Source organism: Vipera berus (genome assembly GCF_964194415.1).
Source record: "Vipera berus genome assembly, chromosome: 8".
In the NCBI taxonomy this organism is placed as follows: domain Eukaryota; kingdom Metazoa; phylum Chordata; class Lepidosauria; order Squamata; family Viperidae; genus Vipera; species Vipera berus.
Window position 1 is genome coordinate 17,388,360 of NC_138211.1, and position 26,370 is coordinate 17,414,729.

Sequence of the window (26,370 nt, forward strand, 5' to 3'; positions counted from 1 at the left end):
TTCGTTTTCCCTTTCCATGTCAGGAGTATCTCAAGGAAATCTTTTTTTCACACTGGCTCAGTAATCCAGAAAGCAGAATTAGCACTGCCACTTTCCCAAACAGTGGGCAGAAAATGCACAATATGCTAATACAAATGCAAATGCAGGCACAATTAATTTATATTCTTTCAAGAGAAATACAAGGCACCATTCCCTAGTTGCTGCATTGGTCGCTGACTGTTTTTGTGTTCTGCAGTGGTGAGCTTCTGGGGTAACAGATCAAAGTCAAATGAAAGTCTGCATCAACTCGCTATGTTTTTCGGTTCATTCTAATATCTGAGCATATTGCAAGACATTACAGATCACAAAGTGAAGTTTGCTCAAGTTTTATCCTGGTCTCTGTAATATCGGGGTCACTCAGAAAGAACACCAAGCTTCTACCCCTTTATACATACTATTGATAAATCAACTGCACTGTCAATCTTTGGTCATACATGAATTCTGAGGAAATTTAGATTAAAGTACAAACAGAACTTAGCTGGGCAACAAAAACTGTTAAAGACCAAAAAATTTAAACAGAATGGCAATGAACTAGAGCATTCACGAGAACAGGACAAAAGGGAGGCAAAAGGCATATGGACAGTCCTCAACGTACGACCACATTTGACCTCAAACTCTATGTTGCTAAAGGGGGAAATTTGTTAAGTGAGGTTTGCCCCGTTTAACGACTTTTCTTGCCACAGTTGTTAAGTGAATCACCGTAGTTGTTAAATTAGTCGCAGCACTGTTAAGTGAATCTGGCTTTCCCATGGATTTTGCTTGTCAGAAAGTATCACAAAAGGGGATCACGTGACCCCGGGACACTGCATCCGTCATAAATGTGAGTCAGTTGTAAGCATCCGAATGTAAATCATGCGACCATGGGGTGTGTGTGTGTGTGTGTGTGTGTGTGTGTGTGTGTGCTGCAACGGTTGTTAAGTGTGAAAAAAGGTCATAAGTCACTTTTTTCAGTGCCGTTGTAACTTTTGAACAGTCACCAGGCAAACTGTTGTAAGCTGTGCACTTACAACACTGTGTTATTTCTTAAAGTAATTCAGAGTTATTTGAAGCGAAAAAGTTCAGGCTGCCAGTTCTTCAAGAGCAAATTAAGAAGTTGTATTTCCAATACCTTCCTAGTAATCAGGATGAAGGTTTTTTTTTTACAGTATTTGTATACATGAGTCATTCCAGCATACACTTATGGATAGGTTTGTTATATATGTCGGATAATAATTCTCACTGCCTATAGACAATACTGAGTCAGATGGAGCAATGGTTTGACTTTGTAGGAGGCAACTCCCTGTGCCCTTTAACGAGCTGGCTCTGCCATTATTAGGCTAGCTTCATTATCTCTAGTTCTGTCATCACAATATAATATAAATATTTATTAAGCCCTTAGACTGAGAAGATGGGAGAGAGAGAGAGAGAGTGCTTTCAAGCCACAGCTGCATCTGAGTTTACCTCAGAGGAAGCACCCACATACAGAGCTTTACAACCATGAGATTAAAGATGCTCAAGTATTTCATTTATTTCTTTATTAATCATGTTTTCGTGGCTGCCCTCTCGCACAAAACGGCCTTGGGCGGTGTACAATTAAAAGGAAATTAAAACTGCACCTTTTGCAAAAGACAACCTTTGCAAACTATAAATAAGAAGTTTCTCTTTTGTTTTCTCTAAAGTTAGTTAATCTGGTAATATGTTATGGGAAAGGAAGGAAGTAGCTTCTGTCTGACAGACGTGGTAGGTACTAAAAGATTCCTTCTCGGTTTCACATCTGGCAGTGAGAACAGACAAGACAGGACCAAGGGGAGGAAGTGAGGGACTCTTGAGGGTCAGCTGGATACAAAGCCCTAGTCAGTCATCAGGGCTGGGAATCCTGACAAAGCTCGGACCATGTTCGTCCGTATTCTTGCTGAAGGGCCAAGCCACAAATGTTCCCACAAAAGCAAAGTCATCTATGGCACAAAACTCCACTGAACTGTCATTAAAGGTATTGTTTTTAATCTTTATAACAGTGTTTCTAAACCTGGGCAACTTTCAGCTGCCAGAATTCCCTAGCCAGCAGGCTGACTGGGAAATTTTGGGAGTTGAGAGTGTAAACGTCTTAAAATTGCTGAGGTTGAGCTATACTGAGTATAATATCAACATTGTGTACATCATTCAGAGAAAGAAAGAAAGAAAGAAAGAAAGAAAGAAAGAAAGAAAGAAAGAAAGAAAGAAAGAAAGGAAGGAAGGAAGGAAGGAAGGAAGGAAGGAAGGAAGGAAGGAAGGAAGGAAGGAAGGAAGGAAGGAAGGAAGGAAAGATGCATCGCAGCTAGTCTAAAATATAACCCCCAAAATGATGCCTTAAGACTAGCAGAACACCTCAGAGAAAGATCCATCTTATCCAGTTCTACTTTAAGACTACTGATGTCTCTGCTACCAAAATAAGAGCACGGTGTTCTGCCCACATGGACTGTCCACTCTATCAGTAAATGTTGGCATTGTATCTGGTAGCATTCCTTTCAATATCCTATCTAAAACATCCAGGTATAGAGGGGCCACACCCCCATTTCCCAGGTTCTCTCATCCAAAAGTGATTATCCTATTCTAACAAGGAGTTGAAACTAAACATGGGTTGAAACTAAACATTAAGAAAACTAAGATCATGGCATCCGGCCCTCTCAATTCCTGGCAAATAGATGGGGAAGAAATGGAGGTAGTGGCAGATTTTATTTTCCTGGGCTCCAAGATCACTGCAGATGGAGACTGTAGCCAAGAAATTAAAAGACGCTTGCTCCTCGGGAGGAAAGCCATGACAAATCTAGACAGCACACTAAAAAGCAGAGACATCACCCTGTCAACAAAAGTGCGTATAGTCAAGGCTATGGTCTTCCCAGTTGCAATGTATGGCAGTGAAAGTTGGACCATAAGAAAGGCCGAGCGCCAAAGAATTGAGGCCTTTGAGCTATGGTGCTGGAGAAGACTCCTGTGAGTCCCTTGGACTGCAAGGCGATCAAACCGGTCAGTCCTAGAGGAGATCAACCCTGACTGCACTTTAGAAGGCCAGATCCTGAAGTTGAAACTCAAATACTTTGGCCACCTAATGAGAAGGAAGGACTCACTGGAGAAGAGCCTCATGCTGGGAAAGATTGAGGGCAAGAGAAGAAAGGGATGACAGAGAATGAGGTGGCTGGATGGAGTCACTGAAGCAGTAGGTGTGAGCTTAAATGGACTCCAGAAGATGGTAGAGGACAGGAAGGCCTGGAGGAATATTGTCCATAGGGTCGCGATGGGTCGGATACGACTTCGCAGCTAACAACAACAACAACAACAACGAGTTGCCTGGATGGGCATGCAACTACTGCCCAGAGTCCACTGAAGTTGGATGGCCAATAAATCTAAACATAGCAACAGCAACCACTTGAATACCACCGTCGTAGGCTAAATCACCACCAGCCAACTGCACTTGGGACGGCTTATATCCTGCAATGGTGTCTTTAACACCACCTAATAACACCATCTGCCTATCGCTGGTCCTTGGAAAGGACTCAATAGGTGGATAAAAATGCCCAATCCTGTCTAAACATCTGGCTGGTGCAACAAACCATAATAATAATAATACTCGAAACAGCTTACCTTCTGCTGGGATACCTCTAATAACATGCAGTCTGAACATCTGGTTGTTGTTGATGATGATGATTATTTTTCCCTCACCTTTTCACAACAAATCTATAAGAGCAACCAGGATAAACAGAGAGAGCACACAATGGATTCAAAGTCCACCAGCAATCTTTGCAGCCAACTGGCAAGCTGATCTGAAGTCTAATATTCTAATAACCAGATCACAGTTACTTTCTCTTTGCAGATTCTCCACACTGAGACATCAATGCACACACCACAAAAGCAGGAGATCTACCCTTGCTTTGGCAAGCAGAGAAAATCCAATAGGAGCAGCGAGTGAAAAATGCAAATTTAAGACATGTGGACTTTAACTTTGAAAAACTCTGCTTTAAAAGAAAGATGAAGCCATTCTCTTCTGACGTTTTGCAGGCTGAGAGGACTCCACTGAAGCAGCTGGAAATCCGTGCCAAGACAAGTCCCCAAATGCTCATCTTTATATTTAATTTATGCCCGAGTCCCCATAACATTTGAAAAAAAGGATTCAAAGCCAGGCTGGTGAATCAACAGCACTTTTGTTGACTACTAGCAAGAACTTTAGAAACAAAAGTATGTTTATTGTACTTCTTCTTAAAACAATTAGAGAAGCGCCCTTCAAACTTGGCCCTTTTATTACTTGTGGACTTCAACTCCCAGAATTCCTCAGCCAGGCATGCTCAGGAAGTCCACAAGTCTTAAAGTGGCCAAGTTTGGGGACCCCTGGTCTAACTGGAACTTTTCTTCCCTTTTCCCAAGTTTGAAGACCCCTGAATTAGAGAGTTCAATTTGCACAAGCTGCAGGTGGAAAGAAACATGCTCAGGAGACCGACCTTTTCATTGGCCTCTCTTGAAGAAAAGTGGGCATTCAAGTTAAATCCATTACCCTCGCCTGTCTCTGAATTGAGATATGATCAGACAAAAGCAAAAGCTGACCCAAGCCTGGAGTGTCATCTCGGATAAAAGCTCACAAAACCAAAGATGACGGTAAAACAAAGTTCTCCCAGACAGCTCGCTATCAAGGGCAGCAGTACAAAGTGACAGCCTTTCCTTCTGTAACCAGAGTTGGGGGTGGAGACTCTGGTAACCACCTTTCAACCACAGAAGCTTAAGCACAGGATGTTCTGGAATGCACAAAAAGGTTCTGGGGCACGTGCTAACTCCTCAGCTAGCTGGACACGCTCAGTCTGAGCTAACAGCGCCTTTTTCCTCTGCAAACAAGCTCGGGTAGACATCCTCAGCATTAATGTCCAGCTTTCGCAGCAAAGCCCTTTGAAAAAAAAAAAGCCAGGTTGACTTCTTAGTGATGTAGCTTCTCCGGTGCCAGATGTTGCAAAGGGGAAGGAGATCTCCTTCAGGAGCTTTGGGTGGTGGTTAGAGGGACAAGGACAATCCTTTGTGGGCTGAGACTGGGATCTTGATGAAGACTCTGGATTGATTGACCCACAAAGGCCTCAAGTAGGCGCCCGACGTAAGGGTAGCCCCGACTGATCCAAGATACCGCATCCCTCTGCACGATATTCTTTTAGTTCATTACGCTGTGGTTTGTTTTAACTATGATATGCCAAATAAACCAGCACTGGCTAGTGGTGCATATTGCAAGAAACCACAACTCAGGCTGGCTCAGTTCAATGCCTAAGACTTCATGCGCAATGCACAAATCTTACACTCAAGGCTTTTTTTGGCCAGATACAATTGACACCAGACTTGCCCTGGTCACTAACATGTCTTCTAATGCCTTAGACTACAATTTCAGCAGCCGTGGAGAACAGAAGCTTCTTGGAAAAATGCCCAGGGCTGACACTGAGAGACCCAGCAATTTTGGGTAGATTCCAGGGCCTGCACTTTCTTTTTCAGGTGATGATGGAGTGTGAAGTGAAACTCTCAAGAAGGCATCAGTTAAGCACGGTGGAGACTGCACTCCTCCTGTGGAAAAAGCAGCACACACAGCACCCTATAGAAATGGAAAACTGTGATTCCTGCTTACCGCTGCCTCTTAATTTGTCAGGGGAGGGGGAGGTAAAAGAAGTGATGGGGGGGCTGTGGGGGAAAGCTTGCGTAAGTCTTCCTGAAATGTCATGCTTCTGCTTCAGAGGTGCAAGTAATGAATTGATAAAAAAGCTTCACGTGTATTCTCTTTTTCTGTATAATAACCAGCGCGAGAGGCTAGCTCAGGGGTCTTCAAACTTGGCCCTTTTATGACTTGTGGACTTCAACTCCCAGAATTCCTCAGCCAGGCTGAGGAATTCTGGGAGTTGAAGTCCACAAGTCATAAAAGGGCCAAGTTTGAAGAGCCCTGGGCTAGGCTGAAAGAAAAGGACCGATCCAAAGTCCCCACTTGCAGTTCTAGGGTGGGGGGGTGGGGACAGAATCCCCCTCTTATTCCACCCCCTTCTTCACTACACTAGGTCAACTCTTGGTTGGAGTGAGAGGAACTGGTCAAAAGTCCACCATGGAGCTTTCACGGTTGAGTGGGGACTAGATGATGGGTATCCCCATGCCCAGCCTAGCACCTTCATCTCTGAACCCCATTGATTCTTGGGATCGGAGGGAGCGAGTAGCCCTAAGTCTCCCGTAAGGGAGATTCTGTGCTTGGGGCGGGGCAAGGGGGGGTGGGAACAAGGGTGATATGATAGCAAGTTTCCAGTACTTGAAGGGCTGTCCCAAAGCACCTGAGGCAGGACAAAAACAATGTGGTGAAGATCATTAAACAGAGATCCGATCGGCAAGTAAGGACAAATTTTCTGATAGCGAGAACAAATAGTGGGACGCCTCCGGGAGTTGTGGGTGCCCCACCACTCGAGGTTTTCAAGAACAGACTGAACAGCCATTTGTCAGGAACGGTATAGGGCAGGGGTGGGGAAACTTGGTTCTTTTACGACTTGTGGACTTCAACTCCCAGAATTCCCAAGCCAGCCATCCCTGGTGTAGGGGTCATAAAAGGGCCAAGTTGGAAGACCCCGGCAGTAAGTGAATAAAATGCCATATTATTCCTTGATGTTTTAGTCAAGAAGCTTTTTTTTTACAAGTTAACAGCAAAAGAAGCTGTGGAGCTTGACATTTTCTTTTTAAAAAGGGAAGCACTGTGTGTTATGCAAACCAGTTGCACTAAACGGTTTATTATGCTCCCTTGGGGACCTCTCCCCTCCTGATTTTGCATAGGGTTGTTTTTGGGTTTTTTACGGAATAAATTTATAGTTGAATGCTCCTTTGCCCAAAAACCACAGTGATTATTCTGGTTGTTAAAAAAAAAACTAGTAAATCAATGGTTCTATTCACATAACACACCAAACCTGCTGACTGAATTTGACTCATTCTCTGGATTCACATGGGAGCTCAATACACCATGCTATGTCACCTCAAACGAGTCAAGATTAATGCTAATTGCAGAAATGAAAAGGTGGAGCCATAAGCAGAGGGATGCACTGCCTTCCAGATGTTGCCAAGCCAAAATTTAAAAACATTTCTGAGGAGCACAGGTATGGTGTAAACCCCCCCCACACACACACCCCGATGTTATATGTGCCATGGTTTTGTTGCAGAAATAACACAACCTCCCTTAATGCAAGATATTTGCTCGGTGACATTTTGCTGTGCGTGATGTTGCTGGTCTCCTTTTCAGATAGTTACACTAAGAGGTCACAATGACCTTATCCCTCTTCTAAAGAGCTTAAGGCAGTGGTGGTGGACCTTTCAGAGACCAAGTGCCCAAAAACAGCCCCTGCCCTGCCCACAGGGCCACGCACCGCCTCCACGGCCCACCGCAGATCGCCCAGGCAGCCCTGCAGCGCCATGGCAGCCACACCCTCCTCCCGTGCCCTGCAGCATCATCTGCGCACAACGGGATGCGAAGGCGGAGTCTTGTCACCGCTGTCTGGCTGCCATGTCCTTGGCTGGGCTGGTCCGCATCGGCCATACCCGGGGCCGACTCTCCTCTGGGGGGGCTGCTGGTGAGGAGGAGGCCGTGGGTGGAGGCGGGACTGGGGCGACGGCACGCGTGCCTACAGAGAGGACTCTTAGTGCCCCCTCTGACACGCGTGCCATAGGTTCGCCACCACTGGCTTAAGGGTTTTGCTATCATATAGGGGCAGTCCTCAACTTGCAAGCACAATTGAGTCCAGAATTTCCACTGCTAAGCAAGATAGTCCTTAAGTGAGTTTAGCTCTGTTTTATGAACTTCCTTGCCACCGCTGTTAATTTAATTTAATTTTAATTTAATTGGATTTATATACCGCCCTTTCCCGAAGGACTCAGGGCGGTTTACAGGGTAATTTAAAACAAGAAATACAAAAGTTAAAAACAATTAAAAATAATTACAACAGTCCCTGAAAAAAGTAAAAAAAAAAACCCCAATTAAAATTAAAATTAAAATTAAAATTCTCAGCCTGGGCCAGAGAGCTCGAAGAGCCAGGTCTTCAGGCCCCGGCGGAATGAACGGAGGTCGGGGGCAGTCCTCAGCTCCACTGGCAGCTGGTTCCAAAGGGCGGGCGCCCCCACTGAGAAGGCCCTCCCCCTGGGTGTTACCCGCCGGCAATCTTACCGGCGGCACCCTGAGAAGGCCCTCCCTGTGGGGGCGCACTGGACGAAGGGAACTTGATGCTGGCAGCAGGTGTTCCCTCAGATACCCCGGACCCAAGCCATGTAGGGCTTTATAGGTCATCACCAGCACCTTAAATGTTAAATGAATTGCTGCAGTTATTTAGTAGAAAGATTGTTAAGTGCATCTGACTTCCCCATTGATTTTGCTTGTCGCAAAGGGGATCACATGATCCCGGGACACTGCGACCGTCATAAGTACACGCCAAGTGTAAGTTGCCGAGTTGCCAAGCCTCTGAATTTTGATCATGTGATGCTGCAACCATCCTAAGTGTGAAAAAGTACCATAAGTCACTTTTTTCAGTGCTCTCTGCAACTTCAGTCACTAAACAAACGTAAGTAAATGTAAATGTCCTTTAAATCTTCGGACAGGCAGTGTACCTTGGGCATCGGAATGATTTCATGAAGATGATGGGGTTGGGTTCTTCCTTCAGCAATTCAGATTTTTGTGACAGATTACATTTCTCTTTTGTGGCTGAAGAGGCCAGTCAAATATGGAGAAGCTACCACAAGCCACATCTGGTGTCTCATTGGTGGCCAAATATTGGGCTCTTTGGAGCTGATGTTTGTGCGAACGAGGAGTAAAGATGCTTTTCCATGAGGCAAGTGGACTTTCTTGTTTTTCTTTGAAGACGTTTCGCTTCTCATCCAAGAAGCTCCATCCGAGAAGCTGAAGAAGCTTCTTGGATGAGAAGCGAAACGTTTTCAGAGAAAAACAAGAAAGTCCACTTGCCTTGTGAAAAAGCACCTTTGGGACAACCATGACCTGGATGACTGAGAATCTCCATGGACATTCAACAAGGAGTAGGAGCAGAGTCTGGCCTGAGAGCTGTGTTTCTCAATCTTGGTACTCAAAGGTGCTTTTTCAAAAGGCAACTGGGCTGTTTTCATTCCCTTGAGGAAGAAGAATAAAACATTTCGTTTCTCAGCCAAGAAACTTCATCAGATCTGAGGGGGAGGGGGAGGAAGGGAGGACAGGTACTGATAGTTGAGACCGGGTGATGGGGGAATGGAAGTTTCCTGGATGAAGTTTCAACTGATTAAACTTCTTGGATGAGAAATGAAACGTTTTGTTTTTCTTCCTCAAGAAAAAAACAGTCTAGTTGCCTTTTGGAAAAGCACTTTTGAGACAAGTATGTCCTGGATGACTAAGAGTCTCCACAGATATTCATCCTTGGTTGTTTTAAGATGGGTTCTGGCTTTGCTGGTGGGGAATTCTAGGAGTTGAGGTCCACCCATCTTAAACTACCAAAGTGGCGAAACACTGCCTTGGAGTAAGTTCCTCTCCAGTGGACTTTCCAGCCTTCTTGGAACTGCAACACTGTGAACTTTCAGACAACTCGGGTGAAGAGCAATTAAAATCTCAACATTTCTGAAGGACACCGGATTCTGGAGATCAGCCTAAAATTCAAGGCCAACCAAACTGTGCGATATCAGAAAATGAGCCCTTTCTCACACACTTTCCTCCCACAAAGCCTTAGGGACAACCACCAGCCGATATATTGCACTTCCGAGGTTCAAAATACTTTCTGCAAATTTTTTTGTCACAGTGCTAGACAATGGAATCTAGCATGATTTACTTGGTTTATGCCCTCCTGCACTTTAACATGGTTTTCTCTGGCTTTGCCTTAACTTGTGCTGTAAACTCAGCCACGGTTCAGTGTTTCCCACAATCTGCAAGCCACAATTAAAGATACCATAATATGCTTTCCTACTCTCAACCTGACACCACCTACTTCTGAGGCTTCTGTAGCCCAGGGGGTCTTCAAACTGGGCAACTTTAAGACTTGGGGACTTCAACTCCCAGAATTCCTGAGCCAGCCAGGGATGGGTTCTGGGAGTTGAAGTCCCCAAGTCTTAAAGTTGCCCAGTTTGAAGACCCCTGCTGAAGCCCAACATACGTCTCTACATTGTTGTATAGGGGCTCTGTCTGTAAATGCTAACTGACCAGGTTATTAAGGGCACTGATGACAACCAGGCTGTTTCTTTCCTAATCAGTTGGCAATCCTGCAAGATTAACCTCTCTCCTTAAGAGTTCATTTTCCACTTTCATGCCTTTTTCGTCTTCACCCGCCTAAGAAATTGCATATAGCGCACACAGACATAAAGATTCATTTAACCTTGCGTCAATCCTAATACTTCCAAAAGTTCCATAACTTGCTTTAAAGCACTGCTTGTTTGTTTAACCTCAGTTTTAACGGCTACTGGACCAGTCATGTTGAACAAGAATAAACGATGTTCAGACAGAAACTATATTTGCTGTACAATAAGAAAGGAAAAAAAAACCCTAAAATTGGCCTTCACTTCCTTGTAAGAGAGAAGCAGAGGTGTTGAGGCATTAGAAGCACCATGCTAGGTCATCCATCCGGAGAGAAAGGGGGTGTGTGTGGAGGGGGGGAAGGTTGGCTGGTTGATTTACAACGTTGTGATATTACTGCTTTTGCAAATGTAACTTCCTTTTTATGAAATCCTGCTGCGCGTATGTGCCTAATGGCACAAACATGAGTGTGCAGGCACACAACTTTACTTGCCACATACTAAGCAAACAGCCCACAACCCACTTTGCAACTGTTTTACCAACCAGCAGCACTTATCCTTGCAAACACTTCCCCTCCCTCAGTAAAACCATCACTGCCAACAGCAGAAGATAAGCTAAAAAATATCAAGGACTTTGAAAACCACATTCAGCTTGCTTGGGCAGAGAGTCAAGGAGGCTTCTCTTTAAAATGTTGAAATGATTTTGATGCAAATGGAGGTTGACATAGAATTTGTTTCTTCCTATATATATATGTATTAACACAGAGAGAGAGGGGGGGGAGAGAGAGAGAGAAATTGTACTTCCTTTCCCAGGCAAATAGATTCATCAACTGTCATTTGTGCAACTATTTGTGATAGCTAAATGACTAAAGTCCATTCAATCTGTCTGCATTCAATTCTCAATTACTCCCGACCCAGGTAACAATGACATCCAATACTCAAGAGACAGATAGCAATCGGCAGGCAATGGAGAAGGAGAGTTTTGCAGAAGTATTTTTTTAAAAAGAAAATAAAATACTAGATGGAGAGACTTAGACAACCGAAAGAGAACAAAGCAAGCTTCTTGGGGACAGAGTGCTCACTGTTTACTGGGGAGGAAGTCAAGAAAGTAAAAAAAGAGAAAAGAGAGAGAGAGGATTGGATTCAAGAGTCTTACGAGAAACAATCTGAACCCTGCCATATAAAACCATTTTTCTGAAGATCAAAATCCTGGCAGGGAACAATGTTCCCAAGATACATCTTTGAAAAGATTCTTCTAGCAAAAACGCATTCTGCAAAGCAAAACTTTCTCTTTATTTGAAGCAACATCTCTGACCTCCACATGCCCACAGTTCACTGGAGTGGGTAACTGCATCCAATCCAATAATTCCATTGGAATCATGGAGCATAGCACAGGGTTTACCACGCTGGAGGGATGCTTTTCTAATGGGCTGGGCCCACCCTGGTAGCCATTTTGCAAACTGGCAAGTCTCCCACTGCTCCCATTTTGTACGTTTATCTACTGCCCTCCTAACTTCGGATGTGTTTTCAGCCTGGTTCTCTAGGGGGATAACTGGAAATGCAAATGATCGGCAAGCTCTAGTAATGAAACTCAAGAAGCATAGTTAAAAACATGGAAATAGGATAATACACAAAGAAAATCAAAGTCATGAGAAAAGGAACAGCAACTATTCTTAAGTGGTGGGTACAATCTGACTTTTAGGATTGACTACCAACAGCAAAGGAACCAACAGTCAAGAAATATGCCAGATAGACACACAGCATTTGATAGAGCAGCAATGAAGTCTTTGGAAAGATCTTCAAATGCTGCGATTTCTCTATAACTACAAACCATGAAGGCAATGATTTTTTTTTCCTGTGACATTTTATAGAAGCAAAAATTGGAATTCAAAGAAGCAGCAGAGAAAAATTATTGATGCTTTTGAATATTGGAGAAGACTCATGAAAAAAACTGGACAGCTGAGAAGATCCTCAAATCATATCCCCCCTAGACTGGACATAACCAATTCCTACAAACATATTATTATTATTATTATTATTATTATTATTGTTGTTGTTGTTGTTGTTGTTGTTGTTGTTGTTGTTGTTGTTATTATTATTATTATTATTTAAACTTATATACCGCCCTTCTCCTGTAGGACCCAGGGCGGTTCACAAGGCAATTAAGACAATATAACAATACAAAAGTTAATAACAAATTAAAATAAATTAAATTATCCTTGATTAAATCTAAAACCCTTAACTCTAATTAAAAACCCCAATTACAATAGGTTAAAAATTAAAAGTTCTCAGTCCTGGCCGGAAAGCTCAAAGAGCCAGGTCTTCAGGTCCCGGCGGAACGAACGAAAATCTGGGGCAGTCCTGAGCTCTACGGGTAACTGGTTCCAAAGGGCAGACGCGCCCACAGAGAAGGCCCTCCCCCTGGGTGTCGCCCTCCAGCAATCCTTTGCCGACGGCACCCTGAGAAGACCCTCCCTGTGGGAGCACACAGGACGAAGGGAGCTTGATGCCGGCAGCAGGTGTTCCCTCAGATATCCCAGACCCAAGCCATTTAGGGCTTTATAGGTCATCACCAGCACCTTGAATCTCACCCGGAGGGCAACCAGAAGCCAATGCAGCTTGCGGAGCAGTGGTGTTACGTGGGAGTATCGGGGAGCCCCCATCACAACTCGCGCGGCTGCATTCTGCACCAGTTGAAGCCTCCGAGTGGTCCTCAAGGGCAGCCCCATGTAGAGAGCGTTACAGTAGTTGCAGGAATTGGGTTTGTCTAAGGCTAGGCTAATGAAAAGAAGGACTAGGGGAGACATGATAGTAGTGTTCCAATATTTGAGGGGTTGCCACAAAGATGAGGGGGGTCAAGCTATTCTCCAAGGACAAGACAAGAAACAATGGATGGAAACTAATCATGGAGAAAAGCAACCTAGAAGTAAGGAGAAATTTCCTGATAGTGAGAAAATTAACCAGTGGAACGGCTTGCCTCCAGAAGTTGTAGTTGCTCCATCCCTGGAGGCTTATAAGAAGAGACTGAAATGGTATATATAGCATCTCATACTCAAGCAGGAGACTGGACTAGAAGACCTCCAAGATCCCTTCCAACTCTGTCATTGTATGTTCTATGTGTTCTCAATGGACCATAGAACAAACCAGCTCAGAGATGTCACTCAAGACACAAACGACCAGGTTGAAATGTGCATATTCTGGACATACTATGAGAAGGCCTAACTCTCTCAAACAGTCTATAATGCTGGGGAAGATGGAAAGAAAAAGAGGACAAACATAGAAAGACATGGGGACTGAATTACAGTTGCTATGAGGGATGGAAGAATTGAAAGACCAGTTGGAGATTGATCATTGCGGAGAAAATCTAACTGGTTGCTAAGAGCTGACATTGATACGATGGCGCATAACCAATCAATCTTATCGTTGACACCCCTTCACTAGTTTCTGCTCTGTCTGTTCGCAAATGGTCTTGAAATAATCACATGTTTGTTTCTGTTTTTAAATGAACAGATGCTTTCAAATGGATGCGTTTTCCAACTTCAGAGATTTTTGAAAATATTGTACAGGTAATTCTTGACTTATGATCACAAAGCCAGAATTCCTGTTGCTAAGCAAGGCAGTTGTTAAGTTTTATGACTCTCTATTAGGTTACACCCAGTTTTATGACCCTTTTATTTTATTTATTTATTTAATTAGTTTTCTATACCGCCCTGTTCCCGAAGGACTCAGGGCGGTTTACAGGGCAATATTTAAAAGACAATATAAATTAAGATAAAAATAGAATTAAAAAGAATTAAATTAATAATAGCCCAACAATAAAACAATGTTAAGACTTAAAACTTAAACTTAAAACTTTTATGAGGTGGTTGTTAAGCAAATCACTACAGTTAAGTGAATCACACAATTGTTATGCAAATCCGAGTTTTCTCCATTGACTCCATTGCTTATGGGAAACGGTGTGAAGTTCACAACTGGCAATCCCACGATCCTGGGACACTGCAACCATTGCAAATACATCCTGGTTGCCAAGTACCTGAATTCTGATCACATGACCTCGGGGATGCAGTGACAGTTTTAACTGTGAGTTTGTAAGTATTTTTTTTCCAGTGCCGTTATAACTTGAAGGGTCACTAAACAAATGCTTGTAAGTTGAGGACTATGTGCATATATTGTTAATGTCACTGTTTTGTTTCCCTACACTCTGCAGTTTCTCCTTTTGCCGCCCCGTGGTGAATTCCTGGGCCTTAAAAAGTTAAAGGGAAAAGGAGGAGAAGAGGACAGAGGAAAATTGTTGTGGAGATCATCTGGTAGTACCCACCTCCCACTTGCAGATCTCCAAGGAGTATCTATTTTGGCCCTTGCGGGGGACAGAAATCTGAGAGACGGGCCTGGGGTCTGAACATCTGAATTCACGCGGGTGGGGAGCAGTGCAGTCCAGTAGGTCATAACTGCATGCCTTGGTAAGATCTCACTTGGAATATTGCATCCACGTTTGGTCACCATGATACAAAACAGATGTTGAGACTCTAGAAAGAATGCAGAGAAGAACCACAAAGATGATCAGGGGACTGGAGGTTAAAACATATGAAGAACAGTTGGAGGAAGTGTCTAGTTTAAAGAAAAGAAGGACCAGGGGTGGCATGACAGCAGTGTTCCAATATCAATATCCAGTGCCACAAAGAAGAAAGGCTCAACCTGTTCTCCAAAGCACCAGAAGGCAGGACAAGAAGCAGCGGATGGAAACTCATCAAGGAGAGAAGCAGCCTAGAACTAAGGAGAAACTTCCTGACAGAACAATTAATAAAACGGCTTGCCTCCAGAAGTTGTGGGTGCTCCAACACTGGAGGTTTTTAAGAAGAGATTGGACAACCATTTGTCTGAAATGATATAGGGCAGGGGTAGGCAACCTTGGTTCTTTTATGACTCGTGGACTTCAACTCCCAGAATTCCTGAGCCAGCTGTGCTGGCTCAGGAATTCTGGGAGTTGAAGTCCACGAGTCATAAAAGAGCCAAGGTTGCCTACCCCTGGTATAGGGTCTCCTGCTTAAGCAGAGTCGGACTAGAAGACCTTCAAGGTCCCTTTCCCACTCTGTTACTGTCATTCTGCCAAATGGGAAAAGACGGTTTCACTCTGTTGGCAAAGCAGTGAAACCTCCAGCTACAAAAAAAAAAAAGACTTTTGGATGAACGCAGCAGTTCAACTAATCCTCTTTCATCCTAGGGAACGCAGCCAAGTTCCTAAGTGACTTCAGTCTGCTCAGCTTCCTCTCCTAATGTTCAACCACACGGTGACTTATCGATTGCAAAGGAGGAAGGCGCCTGCAACGCACACGTAGAAACCGACTAACCTTTGCCCAGGACAGAAAAAAGTGGGAAGGAAAGTGGAACATGTGGATGCAAAAGCAACCTTCGTTTGGCTGCAAAGCACCCACAGCAACATCTAAAGAAGAAAAGTCAACTATTATCTTTCTTGGCTATCCGTGCCCAGACCTGTTTACCTATCAACCTTAAAAGAAGTTTTCCCAAGGCAGCAGATAAGCATTTATAGATTATATATGGGTACCAGGGTTTTTGTTCCTTCAACAGGTGCAAGATAAGTAGCAAGGTGCAAGATAAGTAGCAAGTTAAACAGCAGAACGTTAAAAATGGAAGGGTTGTTTTTTTCCCCCCATAACCTGGAGATGCAACTAAGTTTTACATGTCAAATTTCTACCTGTCAGGCTGAACTAAAGAAGCAAAATGAACTGAAAAGGGAAAAAAATGGAAAGCATAAAAAAAAAGACAAGAGACTATGAGAGACCCCTTAACAATACCTGACGGAAAGGAAAGACATTCATTCATTTTTAACCGCTGCTTGCATAAAGGTTGTTCTGGCTTCCATTGTAGCATGATAGTTAAGAAAAGGTTCTAATCCAGAGGTCCCCAACCTTTTGGGCACCAGGGACCGGTTCCGTGGAGAGAGGTTTTTCCATGGACCAGAGGGGGTTTTGTGTGCTGCCTGCATCCCACGGATGGGTCTTTGCTTGTTTGTGCGGACTGGTTGCTGGTGTGCCGTGGTCTGGTACCGGTCCACAGATTAGGGGTTGGGGACCCCTGTTCTAATCCACTCTTAGGCATACAAGCTGCCCAGGTGACTTTGAGCTGGTTCCTTTCACTCTCGGTACAACACAAAGGCAGTCCTTATGTCAACGCTGCTAACATCGGATGTTCTTCCTTTGACAACAGATGGAAATGTAGCCATCTTTTCTCTATCGCTTTTAGAGTTCGTTGATGCTGGGAGGGGGAATGTGGATGAGAGTCCAGCTAGTCATAACAATAATAACTCAGCTGTGGGAACCTAAGGTTATTAGGTCCAGAGTTGATAGAAATTTGGCGGGCAGGAGAGCTGGGGACAAAGCCTGCGCTTCAAGTTAATTGGGGAATGTGATTTATGACTGTTAATTGGAGGAGGGAATTGCGCTTTGCTACTTTGTGCCCAGGTTGGAGGAATTCAGTTTTTGGCTTCAACTATGTATGATACTTTGTTTCTCGAATAAAAGATTCTTTAAGGAAAAAAATGCCTCGAAGTTCTTTTATTTAGTGACTGCTTGAATTACAGTGGCACTGAATAAAATGATTTACAACCAGTCGTCACACTTAAGAACTGTTGCATTATCCCCACAGCCATGTGATTAAAATTCGGGCAACTGGCATGTATTTATGACGGTTGCATCGTCTCAGGGCCCTATGATCACCACGTGGTGACCATCCCAGCCTTATTTTTGACAAGCAAAATCAATGCTGAAGCCAGATTTGCTTCACGGCTGCATGATTCATTTAACAGCCACGACGGGGAAAAAAATGGCCTTAAAAATCAGGCAAAACCGATTTAGCAACTTGCCTTGCTTACCAACGGAAATTTCGGTCCCAATCGTAAGTCGTAAGTCGAGGACTCCCTAGAACTGGGGGAAAATGGAGGAAGGACTGTGATCTAGGCTGCCCTGAGCTTCTGGAGATAAAGCAGGATATAAATTATTAAATCGTGATCTAAGATATGCCCCATTCAAAACCAGTTTTGCTAAGTTCCGCACGCGCTGACTCCACCAGTTGAGTCTTCAGCATTCAAGATTTGTTGGAAACTTCCCTCCCCTTCAGTCATCTGAAATACAAATAAACCCAGTATGTGGATTTCATTGTATGTGTGAATGATCTTGGGGAGATGGAGGGGGGGAGCTGCAAACTGGGCAATCAGAAAGAAAGATCTCTCATCCCACAGAAGGAGAGGAGATCTAGGACCTACTCTCTAGTTGCCCAAAGAGTAAAAAAAAGGCAGAAATACTTTCCGTCCTTGCAAGATTCTGTTAATGGAACCTTACAATACAGACCCAGCTAGGATTCATGATTGTGCTTCTTGACTGAATTACCTGGAAGGATTTAAGAGTTTCTCCTTACAGCCTCAGATAAAACAGCTGCAAAGCGACAAGGAGGCGGGAATTTATTATTGTGGGACAGTCTTCTCTCAAGAACTTTTATGTCTGCAAATAAAAAGCAAACCCTTGAAGAAAAGCACAAGCCAGCCTTGAGCCCAGGGTTTGGGCTTGCTGTCCTTTGCAAATTGTTAAGTGATGGGCATTTTGAAGCTGCCTCCGGATATGTACTAAACCAGGGGTGTCCAAGCTGGGCAACTTTAGGAATTGTGGATTTCAAATCCCAGAATTCCCCAGCCAACCATGCGTGGATTTGTTTAGGACAGGGGTGTCCAACCTGGCCAATTTTAAGACTTGTAGACTTCAACTCCCAGAATTCCCCAGCCTGGCTGGGGAATTCTGGGAGTTGAAGTCTACAAGTCTTAAAATTGTCCAGGTTGGACACCCCTGTCCTAAACAAAGTTCCTGCCTCCTCTTCTTGGCTGCCAACAGACCAGGTGGTCCTCAACTTACGATCACAATTAAGCCCAAAATTTAGGTTGTTGAGTGAGACATTTGTTCAGTGAGTTTTGCTGCAGTCTATGACCTTTCTTGCCATAGTTGTAAAAGGGATCATTGCTGGTCAAAGTTTAACAACCTGGTTGCAAAAGCGAACCTGGCTTCCCCATTGATTTTGCCTGTCAGAAGGTCGCAAAAGGGAATCAGATGGCGCAGCCGTCATAAATACGAGTCAGTTGTCAAACGTCTGACTTTTGATCACATGATTGTGGGGATGCTGCAAGGTAAGTGTGAAAAACGGTCCTAAGCCACACTTTCCAGGGCCACTGTAGCTTTGAATGGTCACTAAACGAACTGTTGTAATTCGAGGACTACGTTCAATCTGATGAGCAAAAGAGAAGCACGCTTTTTTTTAAAAAAAAAAAAGTGATGCCAAACCATCAGACTAGCAGTCGAAACTGGCCCAGGTTTTGGCGAGCAAAACTCAAAATCCTCGCATTCACACGGTGTGCAGCCCTAGACTGGCCAGCCACTTCTCTTTCCGCCCTAATCTAGCCGGAGATAACACGGGAGGGGTTGCACACGTCCTGATTTTGGTTCTCAGAGAAAGGAAAGAAGTGCCAGACAGCTAAAGGCTGGCAAGTTTCAAGGTACCGTACAACTGTTCTATTTTGGTGCTATCGGGTCGCGTTGCAGGCGGACAAACTGTCAGATAGAGAACAAGGACAAAGCCCAGAGCAAACTGCCCCTCACCCCATGGATCGTAAAAACATGCAGCTAGTCCTCAACTTACAGCTACAACTTAGGCAAAGATTTCTGTTGCGGTGCGAGACCGTTGTCAAACGGGTTTTGCCCCGTTTTACGACCTTTTTCATCACGGTTGTTAAGTGAAGCCCTGCGGTTGCGAAGTGAATCTGGCTTCCCCCATTGACTTTGCTAGTCAGGAGGTCGCAAAAGGGAATCCAGTGACCTTGGGACGCCGCAACCGCCACACCTGTGAGTCAGTCGCCAAGCATTTGAATCGTGATCACGTGACCAAGGGGCGGCTGCAGCAGTCATAAATGAGAAAAATGGTCATAAATTGCTTTTTCCCCGGTGCCACTGTAAGATTGAACAGTCACTAAATGAAGGGCTGTAAATTGAGGACTATCTGTAATTTGCCATTTCAGAATACCTGTAGCTTCGAAAGAGAGCGGAACGGAACCTGCAACACCCATTTGCACCTTCCATCAGATTCAAACACATTCACATCGACACCGCCGGCCTTATGGCTCCTTGGCGGCTTTTTTGTCTCAAAAAGGAACTCTTTCTCTTTGTCCAAATTTTCCTTCTCGCAATATAAACTAGAATGTGCAAGAGGCTGAGTCAGAGAGCAGGGAAAATATGAAGAGGGCTTTAAAATCCCCTTGGACAGGAATCCCAAAACGTATTCGAAGCTTCCTTGCCAAAAAAACTGCCTTGCCAAAAGGTTAAAAAAAAAAGAACAAACCAAGGATGAATTGGCTCAAAGAGATGTTCTTTCTGCTGGAAATAAAAATGGCAGGCAAAGAAGGGATACGTACGGGAACCCCAATCTCAACACAGGTATGAACTTTGTGATCTCTATCCATACGGGGTGAGGATATCCTTTTCTTGAACAGAATCTGGGCAGTGTGTGTGTGTGTGTGTGTGTGTGTGTGTGTGTGTTTGTATGTATATGTGTGTATATGTATATGCGTGTGTATGTACACACACACACACACAAATTTTATATAAATTTTCTTTCTCATAATATATAGGAAGCCCATCAACTGGGTTAACAGAACCCCGTTTGAGAACCAGTTTGGTATAGTGGTTAGAGCAACCAGCTACAAACTGGAAGACTGTGAGTTCTAGTCTTAGGCACAAAGCCAGCTGGGTGACCTTGAGCTAGTCACTTTCTCTCAGCCCTAAGAAGGAGACAATGGCAAACCACTTCTAAAAACCGAAAACCAAAAACTGCATGTCCAGGCAAGTCTCCGATTAAACAGAAGAACAACGACCAAACAAACATTTAAACTTTTTAGATCAAACTTTTTATACTTCTTGGCTCAAGCCTGCTGCATTTGAGGACCAACTTCTTATTTTAATCATATAAATGTTTGCAGGGGAACTGCTTCTGTGACCCACTTTTTTTTTATCAGACTGCAAATCAGCTTAAATTCCAGTGTGCACCATTAAGCTGCACTGAGCAACCTGAAGGCAACATTTTTATATATCATTCATATATATATGTATATATATATATATATATATATATATATATATATATATATATATATATATATATATATATATATATATATATATATATATATATATATATATATATATATATGTGTGTGTGTGTGTGTGTGTGTGTGTGTGTGTGTATATATATGTATATATATATATATATGTGTATGTGTGTGTATATATATATATATATATATATATATATATATATATATATATATATATATATATATATATATGTGTGTGTGTGTGTGTGTGTGTGTGTGTGTTTGTACACACACATATACATATACATACATACATATATACACACACACATTTCTGACATCAAACAGAATATATATTGAGCCTACTCGAAAGGATACTGAGTTTCACTTAGAAAAGCAAACAAACACAACCAGCAGAATAGCCTCTTTTGCCTCACAATCCAGCACATTCGCAACTTGTGCACCTGATATCTCTCCCTAGACCTAGAGAATTGGCAAGTCCAGGCTTTTGCCAGCTCTGACTGCGATGCTCCTTGACGGGGGGGGGGGGGGAGGCTGAATACACCAAGCAAGCAATCAGGTATTGGCAGAGAGTTCAGCTCCGGAGCAAAACTTTGGGCTGGAAGTTCCCTGTCTCTAAAAGGATCTGAAGGCCCCGTTTTCGGGACTGCAGATCGGTTCCCCTTGCAAGACTCCAGCACCAAAAACGTGCCACGGGGTCGGGGTTGGAAAAGTGGCGTCAAAGAGAAGGCAGGCCAGCCCAATTAGTCCTTCAGCTTCTGCGCCTTCGTTGGGTTGCAAGTCTCTCTCTCTCTCTCTCTCTCTCTCTCTCTCTCTCTCTCTCTCTCTCTCTTTCGGCGCAGTTTAGCCTCCCCTTCTAGAAAGACTTCGCTGGGAAGCGAAAAAAGAGAAAAGGCTCAAGCGGAACTTGGCCAAGACTTGCCCCAATCCTAAGCCCACTTCCTCGGTTGCAAACTGCGAGAGAGCTTTCCCGGACGGACTTTCACCGACTTCTCCGCTGGTCCGGTTTAATAAAAGGCCGGCAGGAAGCGCCCCCTTCGGCCCGGAGCGCAGAAGCCTCGGCTCCGCTCGCGCCCACCGCCGCTCCGGAGCCCCGGGAGGGAAGGCCGGCCGCTCATCTTCCACTCCGGGCCCTCCTCGGCTCCCGACCCATTGCGCCACCTTCACATCCTCCAGCGGCGCGCCCGCAGCTCCGGCCCCCGACGCGGGTGGGTGTGTTCGGGCGCGCGCAAGCACGCACAACCCCATCCCTCCTCCTCCTCCTCTTCTTCCTCCTCCTCCTCCTCCTCCCGAAAAGGCCATCTACTCGGTCCCTCCCCGAAAAGGGCAACCGCCCTCTCCAACGTGACGCTCCCACCGGCTGCCGCGCGCCTTCCGCGCCCGGCCCGGCTGCTGCTGCTGCTGCTGCCCACCTCCCCACGCACCCTCCCCCGCGCGAGGCTCTCCCAGCCCCCGGGGGCGTCTCTTCCAGCCCCACCGTCCGAGCGCGGGCGGCCGGACTCACCGCCCTGCGGGCTTTGGGGCTGGCGTGGAGGCTCCAGCCGGCGGGACCCCCCCCTTCCCTCCCCCGCGCGCACATGGCCGGGCAGATCCGAGCGCCGGCTCTGCGCGTCGGCCCCGAGGATCGCCCTCTGCCTTGGCCGCCGCGGCTTTTCTTTTCTTTTTTAGTATTATTATTATTATTATTATTATTATTATTATTATTCTGATGATTTTTCCGGGTTCGTTGCGCTTCCCATTCGCCAGAGCCAGCCCCGGATGTGAGTGCAGGGAGCGCCCGCGGAGCCTCGGCCATCCCCTGCCTGGGTGCAGTGGCGTAGCCTGGGTTGTCAGCCCCCGGGGCAAGGCAAGTAATTTGCGCCCCCTAACCCGTGGATTTTAGCACTCGAGTCTCTTCCACTAGATTAGTTAAAGAAACCCTTACCCCCTAAGCACATGTATTGTTTGTTATGAAAATACTGATGTAATTAAAGTAAAATGCATCTAATGCGCCCCCCCAGATGTTGCGCCTGGTGCGGCCGGCCCCCCCCCTGCACCCCCCACGCTACGCCACTGCCTGGGTGCCACGGCTGGGTCTGGACCGGCGGCCTCCTACTCCGACGCCCCGACGGTGGGCAGCCCGGAGCATCCTGCCTTCCGCGGCAGGAAGAGCGGCTCGCGCCGGAGCCCCCAAACTTGGGGAAACTTTCGGAGGCGCTGCCGCAGCCCTGCTGGAGCTCAGCCGCCGCTGCCTGTTTCTTTCACGAGGCTCCCTTCAGCCAACCGAGATTTTTTTTAAAAAAACAAACAAACAAACAAACCCTGAATGCAGGAAGGCTCCAGAGCCTGGCTTTTGACGAGCAGTCCTCGGCTTAACAAGAAAGGTCGTCAAATGGGGCAAAAGCCACTTAAGGACTGTCTTACTTAGCCACAGAAAACTTGGGGCCCGCAGTTGTTCAGTGAATGGCTGCGGTCATTAAGTGAGTCACACGGTTGTTAAGTGAATCTGGCTTCTTGGAAGGGCCACAAAAGGGGAATCCCACGACCCCGGGATGCTGCGGCTGTCTTAAATATGAACCAGATGCTAAGCGTCTGAATTTTCATCCTCTGATCACCGGGATGCTGCAATGGTCGTCATTGTGAAAATGGTCATGTCGCTTTTTTTCACTGCCCTTGGAAGTTCGAACAGTCACTAAAGGCACTGTCGTAAGTCGAGGACTTCCTGTAATGTCCAATGCCTTAATGAGATTATCCAGTTTAGACAACAAATTGAGACATAATAGGCTTGTTTGGTTTCCACTGAGCTGTGGTGGCTCGTAAATCATTTTTTTTAATAGAATGGGAGTTGTGTAAACATTGTCTCTGACTTAAGAGCAAAAGAGCCTTGGTGGTCCTGATATTGGGGTGCAGGATTAAGCCTGGAAAGAGCGAGTTCAAGTTTCCTTTTAGAAAGTTTCCTATTCCCCATAAATGCTTGGAAAAATAGCCCAGAATTTTCTGACACGTATTATTTCTTAACACAACATTTCCAGGAAACATTTGATGGAAAAACTAAAAATCTATAGATACTTTTTTTTGCATTGTGGGGATATCTGAAAAAGGGATGGCTATGCTGTTAGAAGAAATATTTATGTATTTGCTTATTTGTTTACTACTTTTTAAATCTGCAAAGTGATAGAAGTATCCTGGGCAGATTGCATTTTGATCCTAATTATTAATGGTGGTCTTTACCCACTTTTAAACAGCAATTTGACAGATAGCTAAGTAAACTTGATAGGAAATTAAAAAGTTGGCAGGAAAATGGAGAAGCCATTTGACATTTACTGTGGCAGAAGAACTAATGTTTTATTTAAGTTTGAATTATCCCATCAATATTAGCCACTTTTCCTAGCATTAAAGGCAGTGGTGGGATTCAAATATGTGAACAACCAGTTCTCTGTGTGGATGCCACTTCTGGAAGTCCATTCTGGGCCTGGGCAACAAAAAATTAGCTACCAGTTCTACCAAACTGGTGCAAACTGGCTGAATCCCACCACTGGTTAAAAGTCTCCACATGTATTGTATACTATGGGATTTACGTCACTTGTGCAATGAGATTACAATGCATATGACATTGTGGCTTGAACTGAGTGCCTATGGATTTTTCATTTTTGTATAATGGAACACATTAAGGCACATTTAGTTCTGTTTGTATTAACTCAGACAATAAAGCTTATCACACAGGCATTATTTATTTATCAAACTCAAGGGCATAGCATTATCTGTCTAGTAGTTCAACCCGTTGTGGCTGATATCAAACTTAGTTTAACACCATGTGTGAACTGAGTTACTAGAGGAATCATCCCTAGGCAAAATTTGGCCTATGAAGCTATGTCTTTTTTTCCAGCAGGAGACTGGCTTTCCTGACAGCACATCCCAAAGAGGGCAATATGCCAAGAAGACTCAGCAAAATTAAGGAGAAGGGGGGGGGGAAAGGCCAGGGGAAAAAAAATCTATCCTGCTGGAAGAGGATAACTTCCGGGGCAAAATATGCATGAATAATATATCTCATTTTTGGAAACTTTGCTTTTAGAGACAGATTGCAAAAATGAAGCCATTTTCTGCCCCCCAAAAGATGTCCAGAATGTGACCCCTGAGTGACAACTCTTGTACCCCTGGATTTTGCCAGTCTGGTTGCCCTGTAGGCAGCCAGCAGAAGAAATTACCTTAAGTAGGGTGGAGGTTGGTATTATCAATGCTCTAAAAACGTACCCTTTGTGTTGCATCCTTCCTTATTTTTTGCAACAGTTTTGACATGCACGCCTGCATATCATGCGACAGGAGAAGTCGTAAGCTACAGGGGTGAGATAACTTGTGTCACCTTTGTTGTCAGAACTGTTTTGGGTGTTTTGATATATTCCCCTGCCATTCTCTGATTCTTGTGTGGTTTGCATTAGTTTATGTCCTAATTTTCTTTCAAGATCAGTTTCTTGGCTAATGGCAGTGAACAGGGGTTCAGGACACAGAACAGAATTTCAGCCTGGATTCCCACATCAGCGAATCAGTTATTTAACCATGGTTTATGAAACGAACTAAAACCACTACGTTTGGGAAACTGCAATGTCAGAACTTGCAGGAACTTTCTCCCCCCCCCACCCCGTTTATTCTGCTAAAGAGCCCCCTCTCCTTCCCTATTAGAGGAGATGCAGCTTCCTTACTTGAGTTCAGTTCTCTAGGATTCCCTTTGAATTTCTTTTCTTTTTCTTTTTCAGAAATCACTTCCTGCTTTCCTCCTTAGTAACCGTCATGTTCCATACTTTTAAAATCTAAAGCAGGCTGCCTTTTGCAGATCTTGTGACTGCCGGAGATCTACCTTTAAAGCATATTTTCCTTGCAAACATCAGATAGGAAGAGATCACACGTTATTATGCTGCAGAACTATTTATAGAGCTTGGAAAGTTAGTTTGCTTCTTACCACACGCAGCCTCTTTGCTTGAAGCTCTGCTTGCCACTGGGCCGTTGTGCCAGAGATCTGTGCGTCTAACGGCTGCCTGTGAAGACGACCACCCTTTTGGGGGGAAAAAAATAAAAAAAAATAAAAAGGAAGAAAAGAAGGCTCTGCGGCTTTGGGGGTTTTGACTATTCATGCTTCTGAACACAGCACTTTCTGCTCATCTTTGCATAAGTCTCTTTTGTGGCTTGAGCATGTGATCCAATTTGCTAAGTTGCTACGCAACCATCAGTCCTCTTTGGCTTGGATCTAACAGAATTGGTCAGGCAGAAGTCAAGGTCATTCATGCCTAGAAGATTTGAAGTGGGGCTGAAATTCCGGAAGAGAGGGGAGGAGGGAGAGAGGGAGGGAAGAAAGGGGAAAGGAAGAGGGAAGGAAAGGAAAGATTATCCTGATTTTTTTTTCAGCAGATTGGACTGAAATTCAGGAAGGGAAGGAGGAAAAGAAAGGAAAGATGATTCCTTTCAGCTGGTTAGATTTAAATTCAGGGAGGAAGGAAGGAAGGAAGGAAGGAAGGAAGGAAGGAAGGAAGGGATTGTTATGATTTTTATCAGCATGATTCCAAAAATCTAAGTGGGTGGATTTCCACAAGTATGAAATCAACGTTATCTATTACTAACTTAATATTCTATATACTTTAAAGACATAGCATTATTTCTTGGGCCCTAATAAACATTTTTTTTAAAAAAAAATGTTATTGTAAACATAGTCCCTTTATATTTTTCAAGATGATGGTAAAGAATAAAGATCAGAGTGCTGGGAATCCACATAATTTAAAGTTGTTAAGCTTGAAAAATCATGGTAGGGATATAGAGAAAAGTGAAACATTGAAACAAAGTATGTATGTACAGATGGGTGCACACACACACACACACACACACACACACACACACCATGAAAAGGAACTTTCCCATCTCCTTCCTTTTTCCTTGGCTAGTAAGCTCTGGTC

General features: G+C 44.4%; 1 protein-coding gene across 5 annotated transcripts in view; it reads right to left on the minus strand.

Annotated features, from left to right (window-relative positions):
* PLEKHA2 (pleckstrin homology domain containing A2) overlaps window positions 1–25,653 on the minus strand; it is a 77,345-nt gene extending 51,692 nt beyond the window's left edge. For 2 of the 5 annotated variants that reach the window (XM_081333733.1, XM_081333735.1), the window contains exon 1: window positions 21,375–21,521. The gene's annotated coding sequence lies outside the window, so the exon portion shown is untranslated. Of the gene's footprint in view, window positions 1–3,636; window positions 3,730–4,487; window positions 4,646–21,374; window positions 21,522–25,385 lie in introns of those variants that run through there. The other 3 variants (XM_081333734.1, XM_081333736.1, XM_081333737.1) reach the window with 3 other exon arrangements.
* Window positions 25,654–26,370: the final 717 nt, after the last annotated feature.